The following is a 16,272-nucleotide window of genomic DNA, read 5'->3' on the forward strand; positions in this document are numbered from 1 at the left end:
ATTGGTGAATTTGATGCTCCTAATGCTTTAATTTCATGTTTTATACTTAGGAGAGCATATAAGAGCGAAAGGAACGAGAAACGGGACAAAAACGGAGAAAATAGGCTAAAGTACGAAATCAACATGGCCTGGACCTCCTCACACAGGCAGACCACACGGCCGTGTCAATTTGGTAGGCTCGAGCACAGCCTGAAGTAATCGCACACGGGCGTGTCCCTGCCGAGCCCAAGTTGAGTCCAATACGAAAAAGACTAATTTTGAGGGCTCTTAGGCATTCCAAAGCCTATAAATACACCCTAGAGGAGGAAGAAAAGGGGACATACAGGGAGGAAGGAAGGAATTACTCGAAGGAAGCTGATTGATCCATCTCAGAAGCCGGATTCATCATCAAGACTGTAGATCTCCCCTCAATTTCCCTTCAGGAGTTTTGCGTTTTCTTTATGTTTTGTATTCTTTATTATTCTGAGATGTTTTCTTATTTAGTTATGAACTAAAACCCCTAAATACCTAAGGGGAATGAAACCTAAGACGAATCTTGTTATTATTTTCTGAATTGTATGATAAATATTTAACTTGTTCTTAATTATTTGTTCTTATTTCTTGTTTTGATATCCCAGGAGACTGATTCAAGATAAGCTCTTATTCAGAGGAGGAATAGACCCTGTCTAAGAGTACATTTGTCATAATTAAGCGGAGTTGTTTGCGCACCTAGACATAGGGTGACAAGATTTTGCCGGATTAGGGTGAAACCTAATAAGGGGATCCATAGATCGAGTTAATGCAACCCTAGGGTGTTAATTAGAGAAAGGTCTCAATTATTCAATCTAGGGATTAGACGTTATTAGTCTTGAATAGGGAAAATAACATAACTTAGGTATCTCTACGGAACAAGTTGAATGAATAAATCGTCCGATTCGGAGCCAGAATAACAAGTAAAGTCTAGGTGGATTTTTCCTTAGGTATCGTCCTAATTCAATCGATTTTCCAAAAAGCAATTCCCCAATTCTATTCTCTATGAGTTCTTAGTTAGATAATTAGTTAGTCAAAACAAAACCTCTTTATTCTTAGGCTAGATAATAAAAAGACAGTCATTACTAGTACTTTTAGTTCCTTTGGGTTCGACAATCCGGTCTTGCTAAAACTATACTACTGTTTGATAAGTACACTTGCCTACATCACGATAATAGTTAGTTTCAAGAACGATTAATTATAAATATCACAAAATTATGCTATCAAGTTTTTGGCACCATTGTCGGGGAACTAAGATATTAGGAACGCTCAATTTTTATTACTGTAACACCCCTAACCCGTATCCGTCGCCGAAATGGGTTTACGAGGCATTTCCTAACATATGACAACTCAAAATAATATTTCTTACATTTCATACTTCGTAACTCAATCCCATAACAAAGCTTATCTTTTAAAACTTAGACATAATCAAACATGTATTAGCAATTAACAAAAATTAAAAACTTATGCATGTGATAAAATATACCATTTCATGATTAGATAAATTACATATTATGCATATTACTCTAAACTAAAACAACCACACCGCATAATAGATATATATATTTATATACACCTGAACATGCATTAAACAAGACGAAAAATATACATCTTTCTCATATCAAGTTATACATATCTAACCACATCAATTTAAACCATTTTTCAAGCATCAATACGTAAACATTTCATGACTATTATAATTATACCTAAAATTTCTTTGTATCTCGTCAATCAGTCATATGAAACCGAATCTAAATACACAATAATTTAAACACAATGTTTATATACAAAAAGTAGATACTATTCATTCATATTACGATGCTAGTTATCAAAATATTTAACATTTTAAAGTCACAAAACTAGATTGTGTGCCATTTTCGTATGGCTCATCAAAAAGATAATTACATTACTTAAAAATACAAAACTCACTTTATTAGTTTCGTCTATCCTATTCATGCCAAATTTAAAACTTAAAGCTTCTTTAAAGATACCAAAAAGTTGACGATAAGTGTGATGACTTCGGTAGTAGTTCTGAACGCACAACGGATCCAAAATCTAAATAAAGATAAACAACAATTTCAAATGAGATAATATTCAGTAAAACATAAGCAATTTAATAAATAATTAACAACCGAACTTCGTTTAAATCTAATTTGTCTACCTTGTTCATTCATGATTACCATATAACCTCATACTTCTATTTCTTCTTCCAAGACTTTATATCATAATCTTTAGACATATATACATACATAAATATATATTCCATACACATTTCATCTTCTTAATTACCTATGATAGAAACCAAATTCTTCTCTCACGCCATTCTAAAATCATATTCCCTAAATAATTTTGCATACACACAGTGCCTTACACCCGATCTCGCACACATAGTGCTCAGTTAATAATTTCGCACACATAGTGCCTTACACCCGATCTCGCACACATAGTGCTCGGCTACTAATCTCGCACACATAGTGCATATATTCATTCATACACCATACTATCTTTTTCACATCCACATATAATGCTGCCTCATTCGCACACATAGTGCCCCTTTTTATTTGTGCATATACATACTCAAAGTACATTTATTCAATGCCATCAGCTCAATAATACATTATCAATTAAACCTTTCTTCACATATAAAAATTTACCTTTCATAAGCTATATGTACTCTAGGCATACATAAGAATCTAAGTTATAATTGCCTAGGACTTACTTTATTGTCGAACGAACAGCTCCGATCGGCTACTCAACGACCTTCGCTTTCTCCTTATCCGTACTTGCTCCTCTTTGATTTTGAGCTTAATTTAAACAATTAAACTATTTAAATTTTCTTATCAATTCATCATAACTCAAATTCTATTTATTTTAAATACATATATCATACGACACTTTCTTCATTGATGAATTATACACATAACATAAATGACTGCACCTAGTTCTTAAATTCAACTAGTTTGTCATAACATTTTCATATTAACAATGTAACATTCATCTAATTTTAGTAAAGCAAAATTTACTTTCTCTTACCACTATCACATACATGACAACTAAATTCCTTTCATGTCAATTACATTTACTAAACAATGTTTTAATATCAAGTGCATTTGGCAATGACACAAACCGACCTACCCCACATTTCATTTCCCATACCTTAACCGAATACTTCCTAGAATATTTCCATTCTCTCAATTAAATATAAAACTTTAAAATTTACCTAATTGAGTTTGTCCATGTTAATCTTATTATTTAACTAAAACAATAATTAATTTCATCTCAAGTCCTCCATGACAGAATATAAATGTATATATATAATTCAATAACAATCAATTATGAACCTCCCAATTCAAGTCCACATTCAGCATACATATAAACACTTACTAACAATTAAGTTAAAATAAAAGCTAAACATAACTTCGCCTTACTCTACAATAGCCGAATAAGATTTTTGTCTATTTTAATTGTTTATAGAATTTTTTGTACTTAGTTCATACTCATCTATAGCCATTTCTAATCACATACTACAAAACAACATCAATTTAACATATAAGAACATAACCGAATGTTTCATATACCAAAAACTCAAAAATTAACTCATGGGTCACGTTATAAGCATCAAAACAAGCTCAACTTCACAAAAATTCCAAAAGAATTACATGATATCATACCTTAATCTATACATTCACCATAGCTGAATGTCTTAGCCCCCTTTTTCTTTTCTTTTCTTTATGGTTTCGGCAAAATGAAAGAAAGGATGATGGAACTTTGTTTTTATCACCAGTTACTATTATAAATTTATTATTTCCCAATATAAAAGTCATTTTATAATAGAATGCTTATTTCTATACTAACTATATATATAATTCCCACCACTTAAAATAAATAAAATAAAAAAAAAACAATAGAACACATGATTACATGCATGTTGACCGGCCATTTACATTTAAAGTTGGTCTATTTGACATGCAAGTCCCCCATAATATTAAGACATAAAATGTTTGGTCACTACACATTTGCTTATCCCATTTTCAAGGTTTCTTAAACACATCCTTTTTAACTAATTCCACATCCAAATAAAATAATCAAAACACGATATTTTCACATATGATATTTCACAAATAATAAACATAGAATATAACATGCAATTATTTTTGCGATTCGATTTCGTGGTCTCGAAACCACTTTCTGACTAGGGTTAAAATAGGGTTGTCACAATTCCCCTTCCCTTTAGGGATTTTTGTCCCCGAAAATCTTACCAGCGAAAAGGTTAGGGTAGTGTTCTTTCATTAAACTTTCAAGCTCCCAAGTTGCTTCCTCAACTCCGTGTTTGAGCCACAACACTTTAACTAATGGAATTTTTTTATTCCGTAGTTCTTTCTCCTCATGAGCCAAAATACGAATCGGTTCTTCCTCATAACTCAAATGAGGCTGAATTTCAATTTTTGTCGGATTGATCACATGTGAGGGACCAGATCTATAACGACGGAGCATCGAAACATGAAAAACATCGTGAATCTTTTTAAGTTCAGGTGGCAAAATCAATCTATAAGCAACCGGCCCAATCCATTTTGAAATTTCATACGGTCCAATAAATCTCGGGCTCAATTTGCCTTTACGGCCAAATCTGAGTACCTTTTTCCATGGTGAAACTTTAAGAAACACTTTGTCCCCAATCTAAAATTCTATGTCCTTTCGTTTCAAATCTGCATAAGATTTCTAACGATCTGATGCTACCTTTAAACTATCACTTATCACTTTCACCTTTTCTTTAGCTTCTCTGATCAAATCAACCCTGTATATCTTATTTTCACTGAGTTCGGTCAAATACAATGGTGTGCGGCATTTGCGATCATATAAAGCCTCGTATGGTGCCATCTTGATACTTGATTAGAAGCTATTGTTGTATGCGAATTCAATCAAAGGTAAATATCGTTCCCACGAACCACTGAACTCGAGAATGCAACATCTCAACATATCTTCGAGTATCTGAATAACTCGTTCAGATTGACCATCTGTCTGAGGATGAAAAGCAGTGCTAAAATGTAGCTTAGTACCCAACGCTTCATGCAATTTTCTCCAAAATCGGGATGTAAATCTGGGGTCTCTATCAGTAACAATAGAAGTAGGTACTCCATGTAGTCGAACAATTTGAGAAACATATAATTCTGCCAATTTATCGAGTGAAAAATCTGTACGAACAGGGATAAAATGAGCGGACTTCGTCAACCTATCAACAATAATCCAGATTGAGTCTTTCTTGCTCTGTGTCAAAGGTAAACCAGATAAAAAATCCATCGTTACTCGATCCCATTTCCACTCAGGTATCATGATCGGCTGTAATAATCCTGAAGGCATCTAATGCTCCGCTTTCACTTGTTAACATATCAAACATTTAGAAACAAAGTCGGAAATGTCTCTTTTCATACCATGCCACCAATATTGTCTTTTTAGATTGTTGTACATTTTTGTGCTACCAGGATGGACCGACATTCGGCTACAATGAGCCTTACTCAAAATCATCGAAGTAAGTTCTGAGTTTCTTGGAACACAAAATCGACCTCTGAATTTTAAACAATCATTGTCATCAATTTGAAACTCTGAACCCATATTAGAATCACATTGAGCTCGTTTAGCAACCAATTCTTCGTCGATTTTCTGTGCTTCACAAATTTGTCGTACTAACACTGGTTCTGCTTTTAATTCCGCTACCAACACATCATTAGCGAAAATAGACAGATGTACATTCATTGCTCGAAGAGCAAACAGAGATTTTTGACTTAGGGCATCAGCTACAACATTTGCCTTGCCTGGATGATAATCGATGACAATTTTGTAATCCTTTAATAATTCAAGCCACCGTCGTTGTCTCAAATTCAAGTCTCTCTGAGTCATTAAATATTTTAGGCTTTTGTGATCAGTATAAACATGACATTTCTCTCCAAACAGATAATGACGCCAAATTTTAAGAGCAACCACAATTGCAGCTAGTTCGATATCATGAGTTGGATAATTTTTCTCGTGAGGCTTTAGTTGTCTCGAAGCATATGCAACAACTCTACCTTCCTGCATCAGCACACAACCCAAACCGTTCAAAGAAGCATCACTGTATACTACGAACTCTTTACCAGACTCTAGCTGAACTAACACAGGAGCCTTCGTCAAAAGGGTTTTCAGTTGGTCGAAACTTGTCTGACACTTTTCTGACCACTCAAACTTGATATCTTTCCGGAGTAGTTTCGTCAACGGTGTTGCGATCATCGAGAAACCCTTAACGAATCGTCTGTAGTACCCCGCGAGTCCCAAAAAGCTCCGAACTTCAAAAACATTCCTCAGAGGTTTCCAATCAAGAATGGCTGAAATTTTGTTCGGATCAACTCTAATACCCGAAGCGGATACAACATGCCCTAGAAAGCTGACTTCCTTGAACCAGAATTCACATTTACTGAATTTTGCATACAACTGATTATCTCGCAAAATCTGAAGTACTAACCTCAAGTGTTCGGCGTGCTTGGACTAATTGTAAGAGTAAATCAGAATATCATCTATGAACACCACTACAAATCGATCTAAATACTGTCTGAATATCTGATTCATCAAATCCATGAAAACCGCCGGGGCATTAGTAAGCTCAAACGGCATCACTAAAAACTCATAGTGTCGATATCTCGTTCTGAAAGCAGTCTTAGGAACGTCAGAATCTCTAACTCGCAACTGATAATAGCCAGACCGCAAATCAATCTTCGAAAACACCGAAGCTCCTTTCAACTGTCAAATAGGTCATCTATCCGTGGCAATGGATATTTATTCTTTATCGTCATTTTGTTGAGTTGACGATAATCAATACACATTCGCATAGTTCCGTATTTCTTTTTCACGAACAGTACTGGAGCACCCCAGGGTGAAAAGCTGGGTCGCGCAAAACCTCTGTCAGTCAACTCTTGCAATTGAGCTTTCAATTCTTTTAACTAGGTCGGTGCCATACGATACGGGGCGATCGAAATCGGTGTCGTACCCGGAACCAATTCTATGCCTAACTCTACTTCTCTAACAAGTGGCAATCCCGGTAATTCTTCAGGAAACACTTCTGGATACTCACAAACTACCGGCACAGTCTCGAGCTTTTGTTCCGATACCTTGCTATCTAGTACATAAGCAAGATAAGCTTCATAACCCTTTCTCACATATTTTTGAGCTAACACAGAAGATATCACTGCTGGTAACCCCTTCGGATCACTAGACTCAATTCGAATCATTTCACCACTCGAACATCGTAAGTCCATAGTCTTTCACTTGCAATTTACCACAGCATCATGTTCGGTTAACTAGTCCATTCTGAGAATAATATCGAATTCGTCGAAGGGTAATAGCATCAGATCCACCGGAAAACAGAAATCTTTAATTATCAATGAACATCTCTTGCATACTTTATCAACTAACACATACCAACCCAAAGGGTTTGATACTCGTATCACAAATTCAGTAGACTCAACAGGTAGAGTTTTACTGGACGCTAATGTTTCACATACGTAAGAATGAGTCGAACCAGGATCAATTAAAGTAAGTACACTACTATAGAGAGTGAATGTACTAGTGATAACATCAGGGGAAGATGCCTCCTCTCGTGCACGAATGGCATAAGCTCTGGCAGGAGCACGAGCCATATCGAAAGTCCCTCTCTAACTACCACCCCTGCCTCCAGTATTTCTCGGTGGTCTACCTCTAATCGTTGTACCACTCGATCTCACACCTTGCACCTTATTTTTCTCATCAGGTTCCGTGTAATATCGAATGAAATGATCTCGCGAACCACATCTATAGCAGGCTCTATTAATAGACTTACCCCAACATTCACCTACATGTCGTCTTCCACACTGTGGACATTCGGGTTTTTCTTGCTGATTGTTGCCCACACTAGCAACCGAAGTAGCTCGAGAGTCCGTTGATGATCGTTCCTTAATAGAAATTCATGCTGTCGTCCTTGATCTGTTAGTATCATCTCTGAACTTCTTTGCAGCCGAAAAAGAATTTCTACTCGCCGTTCTTTTACGAAAGTCCCTAGCTTCATATTCAGCTTTCTTTTTCTCCTTTCCAAGCTCTTCAGCCTTGCAAGCTCGTTCAACCAGTGTTACGAATTCCTCTATTTCTAGAATACCCACCAGCAACTTTAAATCTTAATTCAACCCCTCTTCAAATCTTTTACACATGGCAAGTTCATCAGCTACACACTCCCAGGCATAACGACTGAGTCTTACAAACTCACGTTCATATTCGGATACCGTCAAATGACCTTGTTTAAGCTCCAAAAATTCTTTGCATTTTTGATCGATGAATCGTTGACTAATATACTTCTTACGAAACTCCGTCTGAAAGAAGTCCCAAGTAACTCGTTCCTTTGGAACAATCGAAATCAGGGTTCTCCACCAATAGTAGGCTGAATCTCGTAATAAGGATATTGCACACTTTAGACACTTATCAGGTGTACAAGACAGCTCATCGAAAACGCGGATAGTATTATCAAGCCAAAACTCAGCCCTTTCAGCGTCATCAGTAGCTGTGGCTCGAAATTCCTCGGCCCCGCGCTTCCTTATCAAATCAACAGGACGTTTACTCAGCCTCAAGGGATCAATAGCTGCTGGTATTATAGGTACTAGAGGAGGGTTATTTAAATTCGGAAATGGTTGAGCAGCCGGGTTTGTTCGAGCATATTGTGCAACCTACTCATTCATCATGGTAAAGAAGGCTTGTTTAGCCCCATCATCTTGATTACTCGTGGTTGAGGTTCAACAGGCGCTGTCCCTTGCGCGGGAGCAGGCGCTACACTTTCAACATCATCCGCTAATGCTCTCTCCGGAGGGGATTCCATTTACTAATCGAAACCACAATTTCAACCATCAGAAGTCATCACACTATCATATACTAGCATTTTGGTATGTATAGTTAGACTCACATGTGCTACGGTAGTCCTAGAATCAACTAAACCGTAGCTCTAATACCAATAAAATGTAACACCCTTAACCCATATCCGTCGCTAGAATGGGGTTACGAGGCATTTCCTAACATATCACAACTCAAAATAATATTTCTTACATTTCATACTTCGTAACTCAATCCCATAACAAAACTTATCTTTTAAAACTTAGACATAATCAAACATGTATTAGCAATTAACAAAAATTAAAAACTTATGCATGTGATAAAATATACCATTTCATGATTAGATAAATTACATATTATGCATATTACTCTAAACTAAAACAACCACACCGCATAATAGATATATATATTTATATACACCTGAACATGCATTAAACGAGACCAAAAATATACATCTTTTCTCATATCAAGTTATACATATCTAATCACATCAATTTAAACCATTTTTCAAGCATCAATACGTAAACATTTCATGACTATGATAATTATACCTAAAATTTCTTTGTATCTCGTCAATAAGTCATATGAAACCGAATCTAAATACACAATAATTTAAACACAATGTTTATATACAAAAAGTAGATACTATTCATTCATATTACACATGCTAGTTATCAAAATATTTAACATTTTAAAGTCACAAAACTAGATTGTGTGCCATTTTCGTATGGCTCATCAAAAAGATAATTACATTACTCAAAAATACAAAACTCACTTTATTAGTTTCGTCTATCCTATTCATGCCAAATTTAAAACTTAAAGCTTCTTTAAAGATACCAAAAAGTTGACGATAAGTGTGATGACTTCGGTTGTAGTTCTGAGCGCACAACGGATCCAAAATCTAAATAAAGATAAACAACAATTTCAAATGAGATAATACTCAGTAAAACATAAGCAATTTAATAAATAATTAACAACCGAACTTCGTTTAAATCTAATTTGTCTACCTTGTTCATTCATGATTACCATATAAGCTCATACTCCTATTTCTTCTTCCAAGACTTTATATCATAATCTTTAGACATATATACATACATAAATATATATTCCATACACATTTCATCTTCTTAATTACCTATGATAAAAACCAAATTCTTCTCTCACGCCAAGCTAAAATCATATTCCCTAAATAATTTTGCACACACACAATGCCTTACACCCGATCTCGCACACATAGTGCTCGGTTAACAATTTCGCACACATAGTGCCTTACACCCGATCTCACACACATAGTGCTCGGTTACAAATCTCGCACACATAGTGCATATATTCATTCATACACCATACTATCTTTTTCACATCCACATATAATGCTGCCCCATTCGCACACATAGTGCCCCTTTTTATTTGTGCATATACATACTCAAAGTACATTTATTCAATGCCATCAGCTCAATAATACATTATCAATTAAACCTTTCTTCACATATAAAAATTTACCTTTCATAAGCTATATGTACTCTAGGCATACATAATAATCTAAGTTATAATTGCCTAGGACTTACTTTATTGTCGAACGAACAGCTCCGATCGGCTACTCAACGACCTTCGCTTTCTCCTTATCCGTACTTGCTCCTCTTTGATTTTGAGCTTAATTTAAACAATTAAACTATTTAAATTTTCTTATCAATTCATCATAACTCAAATTCTATTTATTTTAAATACATATATCATACGGCACTTTCATCATTGATGAATTATACACATAACATAAATGACTGCACCTAGTTCTTAAATTCAACTAGCTTGTCATAACATTTTCATATTAACAATGTAACATTCATCTAATTTTAGTAAAGCAAAATTTACTTTCTCTTACCACTATCACATACATGAAAACTAAATTCCTTTCATGTCAATTACATTTACTAAACAATGTTTTAATATCAAGTGCATTTGGCAATGACACAAACCGACCTACCCCACATTTCATTTCCCATACCTTAACTGAATACTTCCTAGAATATTTCCATTCTCTCAATTAAATCTAAAACTTTAAAATTTACCTAATTGAGTTTGTCCATGTTAATCTTATTATTTAACTAAAACAATAATTAATTTCATCTCAAGTCCTCCATGACCGAATATAAATGCATATATATAATTCAATAACAATCAATTATGAACCTCCCAATTCAAGTCCACATTCAGCATACATATAAACACTTACTAACAATTAAGTTAAAATAAAAGCTAAACATAACTTCACCTTACTCTACAATAGCCGAATAAGATTTTTGCCTATTTTAATTGTTTACAGAATTTTTTGTACTTAGTTCATACTCATCTATAGCCATTTCTAATCACATACTACAAAACGCAATCAATTTAACATATAAGAACATAACTGAATGTTTCATATACCAAAAACTCAAAAATTAACTCATGGGTCACGTTATAAGCATCAAAACAAACTCAACTTCACAAAAATTCTAAAAGAATTACATGATATCATACCTTAATCTATACATTCACCATAGCCGAATGTCTTAGCCCCCTTTTTCTTTTCTTTTCTTTATGGTTTCGGCAAAATGAAAGAAAGGATGATGGAACTTTGTTTTTATTACCACTTCCTATTATAAATTTATTATTTCCAAATATAAAAGTCATTTTATAATAGAATGCTTATTTCTATATTAACTATATATATAACTCCCACCACTTAAAATAAATAAAATAAAAAAACAATAGAGCACATGATTACATGCATGTTGACCGGCCATTTACATTTAAAGTTGGTCTATTTGACATGCAAGTCCCCCATAATATTAAGACATAAAATGTTTGGTCACTACATATTTGCCTATCCCATTTTCAAGGTTTCTTAAACACATCCTTTTTAACTAATTCCACATCCAAATAAAAAAATCAAGACACGATATTTTCACATATGATATTTCACAAATAATAAACATAGAATATAACATGCAATTATTTTCGCGACTCGATTTCGTGGTCCCGAAACCATTTTCTAACTAGGGTTAAAATAGGGTTGTCACAATTACTTTAGCCATTTATTTTTCTTGCAATTTAATTTAATTTAATTTAATTATTATTTATTAATTTAGTTTTTCTTTCTCTTGGCAGGTTTTTATAGTTTATGACTAGAAGAAACCCGTCAGGACCACTACTTTTTGACGAAGAAATCGATCACACAGTTCGTAGAAATGAAAGAGAAATAAGGCGAAGCTTAAGATACACAGAGAATGAGCAAGAAGATGATACTTAACCCCCAACCGAAGAGATGACTGAAAACCAAGACAATCAGCTACCTCCTGTAATTGCGATTAATCAAAATCCTGCTCCACGCATTATGTATGATTATGCTAAACCTTCTTTAACAGGAACTGAATCGAGCATAATTAGACCTGCTGTAGCTGCAAATACTTTTGAACTAAAACCTAATACTATTCAAATGATACAGCAATTTGTTCAGTTTGATAGTTTGCAGGATGAGGATCCCAACGCTCACTTAGTAAACTTTTTGGAACTATGCGATACATTTAAAATTAATGGTGTTTCTGATGATGCCATTCGTCTTCGGTTATTCCCTTTTTCATTGAAGAACAAAGCTAAACAGTGGTTGAACTCATTACCACGAGGGTCAATCACTACTTGGAAACAAATGACTGAAATATTTCTATTAAAATATTTCCCGCCAACTAAAACGACCAAATTACGTAATGATATCTTTTTGTTAGTGTAGATGGACTTAAAAACTCTTTACGATGCATGAGAGAGATACAAGGACTTACTGAGAAGGTGCCCTCACCATGGGTTACCGCTTTGGCTTCAGGTTCAAACGTTCCATAATGGCCTGAATCCTTCGACTCGTCAAATGGTTGACGCAGCTACTGGCGGAACCATCAATAATAAAACACCTAAAGATACTTATGAGTTTATAGAGGAGATGTCACTGAATAACTATCAGTGGCAAGTCATGAGGACAAAACCAATGAAAATAGCCGGTGTTTATAACGTCGATTCGTTCACCATGCTCTCTAATCAGGTAGAATTCTTGAATAAGAAAATTGATGGTTTTCTTAGTTCTTCACAGGTTCACCTAATAATGCAGTGCGAAGCAAGTGGAGGTAGATCAAGCAATTCGGAATACCAACCTTATAGCCACAACATGGATAACGAGCAATTAAATTACATGGGTAATAATTCTCGATCTTAAAACAATCCATATAGTAACACTTACAATGCAGATTGGAGGAACCACCCAAATTTCTCATGGGGAGGCCAAAGAAATCAGAGACCACCTCCAAGCTACCAACAACCACCCTACCAACAGGAAAAGAAGCCTAACCTTGAAGAGATGCTGTCAAAGTTTATATCGGTGTCAGAAACCTGTTTCTAAAACATCGAGACAGTACTTAAAAATCAACAAACGTCGATCCAAGGGCTCGAAACTCAGATAGGCCAGCTTTCCAAACTAATCTCCGAACGACCACAAGGTAGCTTGCCAAGTAATACTAAACCCAACCCAAGGGAACAACTCAATACGATTAATGTTCAAGATGAAGAAGGATTCGTTGAGCCTGAGCTAGAACCGAGGCAAGAAACTATGGTAAGCAGAGGCCAATGTAAGGTAGGTCATAATAAAAACAAATCAGTGAATGTCGAATATAAACCTAGTGTGCCATACCCCGACGTGACAAGGAAAGACCGCTCAGATGAACAATTTGGTAAATTCCTTAAACTCTTAAAAAAAATTACACATTAACTTACCGTTTATTGAAACCTTATCACAAATGCCAAACGCAATGAAATTTTTAAAAGAGCTTTTAGTAAATAAACGGAAGTTGGACGAGGCGTCGCATGTGGAGCTAAATGCAGTTTGCTCAGCTATTCTGCAAAATAAGCTACCGAACAAATTAAAAGATCCAGGGAGTTTTACAATTCCTTGCTTAATTGGTAGTTTAGATGTTAATAATGCATTAGATGATTTAGGGGCTAGTATTAACGTCATGCCCTACAAAATGTTCAAACAATTAGGTCTTGGGAAACCCAAATAGACTAGGATGAGCATTCAATTAGTTGATAAAACTATAAGATTTCCTAGGGGTATTATTGAAGATGTGCTAGTTAAAATTGATAAATTTATATTTCCCATGGACTTAATTGTTCTAAACATAGAAGAGGATAGCAACACTCCTTTAATTCTAGGAAGGCCTTTTTTAGCAACTACTAAAACGATCATTGATGTTGGCACGGGTGAACTCACACTCCGTGTGCGAGGCAAAACAATCACTCTTCAAGCTCGCAGTTCTGGCAACACATCAGAAATTGGTGATCGTTTCACCCATTCTACTAAAACTGACAATATGGTACAACCTACTTTGCAGGAAATGAATCTGAAGGAAGCACATGAGTCATTTCAAGCAATAGTAGAGGACCTATTCATGAAGATCGAAGTTTACAAATCGAGGAGCTAGATGAATGGTAGACGCATAAATCAAGAACACACGATAAACCAAAACTAAGCCAGGACGAGCTCAATACCTTTCCAAATCAACTTAAGGTTAGAGATAGAACCTTATTAGATGTAGCAGATCTCCACATGTCACTACCACACCGAATGAAGAAATCCCTCTTACGGTACTCAGAATTTTCCCATTCGGTACAGTCAAGGTGAGTCATCCCAAGTTCGACACTTTAAACAACACCCGTTTAAAACGTTATTTTGATGAGATTGATAGCAAGAATGAGGAGTATAAACTCCTCAAACCACCATGATCATTCAACGGAGACGTAAGTCGAGCTTAGACTATAAATAAGCGCTTCTCGGGAGGTAACCCGAGCACTAACTATATTAACTTCTTTAAAATTTAGTCATCAACACCTAACTAACTAACGGAGCTCTTGAATACAGGTTTTCCACAGACACACAGCCAAGCACACGGGCGTGCTTAGGGCTGTGTGAAAACAGGGCAACGATTTTCCCAAACACAGGCTACGATAAAACGCCATGGCCGTGCGACATGGCCGTGGTTAAACCTGTCAAAACAATACGGGCGTACGACACGCCTGTGTGGAAGAACCGTGGGTAAACCCGTTAAAACAGCACAGGCGTGCGAAACGCCCGTGTCTAGCACCCGTGGTCGAACCTATTAAATTGACACGGGCGTGGGTCTACCTACACGGGCGTAGGAGAAGCAAACAACGCCAGACACGACCGTGTGACACAATCGTGTGGACCCACACGCCCAAGGAACACGGGCGTGTACTAAATGTCAGACGTGCCCAAACTCAAAATTCGTGAATCACACGGGCTAAAATTAGGGAACACGGGCGTGTTGCCTAGCCATGTGTCCCAAAATCTATAAATACCCTGCATTATTCATTGTCTTCCCCATTCAAAACCCCTAACCCTACCGCTACAATTCCAGACGGCCTCCCCGCCACTCTCATGCGCCTCTCCCAACTTCGTTCTCGACGCTCAATCTCTTTCCTTTAGCGTTTGTTTACTCCTTTCTCTTTTATTTCACTGATTTATAATGTTATTTATCATAGTAATCTATATTTTTCATGTTGTTTTCATCTTTCTATCACACAAATTTCATTTATAGAACAAGTTATCATCTTTTTCATGTTCAATTTCTTACTCATTGCATGATTTCTCTACTCCATTTAATTAGTTAGAAGTGAATTTTCATGGTTAGGATAGTTGAAATAATTATTCCTTTTGTGTTGACATTTCTATCCATTCAAATAGTATGTTGCATTCCATTCTTTTCCATTTTTACTTATATCACCATGCTAATGCTACAAAAATAGGTCATTGAACTTATTGTTTTAGTTAAACTTAGTAGTTGTGGCTGAACATATTTATGCATTTTTCTTTCAAATTTAGTCGCATTTTTTTTCCCTTGTCTACTCATCAACACGAATTGAACAGGTATACAATGTTGTTTTCACGTGGTAAAAAGGCCCTGTCCCTGCTTCAAAAAAAAGAAAGGAGCGTCATCTTCTTCGGGTCCTACCGTAGAATTTCGTCACCCTTTCTTGAGGTTCTCCATCAAGCCCCAAGAAAAACTATTCCAAATAATCCAGGCTCAACCTTTAATTGCGAGCCGCTGCATCGACTGGGCTGCGGTAGAACAAGTTCAGTTGGCTGAATTGATTTGGGTCCTCCTAACCACCGACCCTTGAGAGCTGTTCTTCGGGATCATCGAGCCAGCATACCTCGAGATCACGGTGGAACTATGCTCAACATTTCATCTTCAGACCGTAAAGACAAACTACTATGATCCCGGCATGGTCCAATTTCGCCTAGGTGGGTTAGTCTGTCAGCTTAGTGTCCCAAAATTTGGTACGATG

The sequence above is a fragment of the Gossypium hirsutum genome, chromosome A01 (assembly GCF_007990345.1).
Source record: "Gossypium hirsutum isolate 1008001.06 chromosome A01, Gossypium_hirsutum_v2.1, whole genome shotgun sequence".
NCBI classification, from domain to species: Eukaryota; Viridiplantae; Streptophyta; class Magnoliopsida; order Malvales; family Malvaceae; genus Gossypium; species Gossypium hirsutum.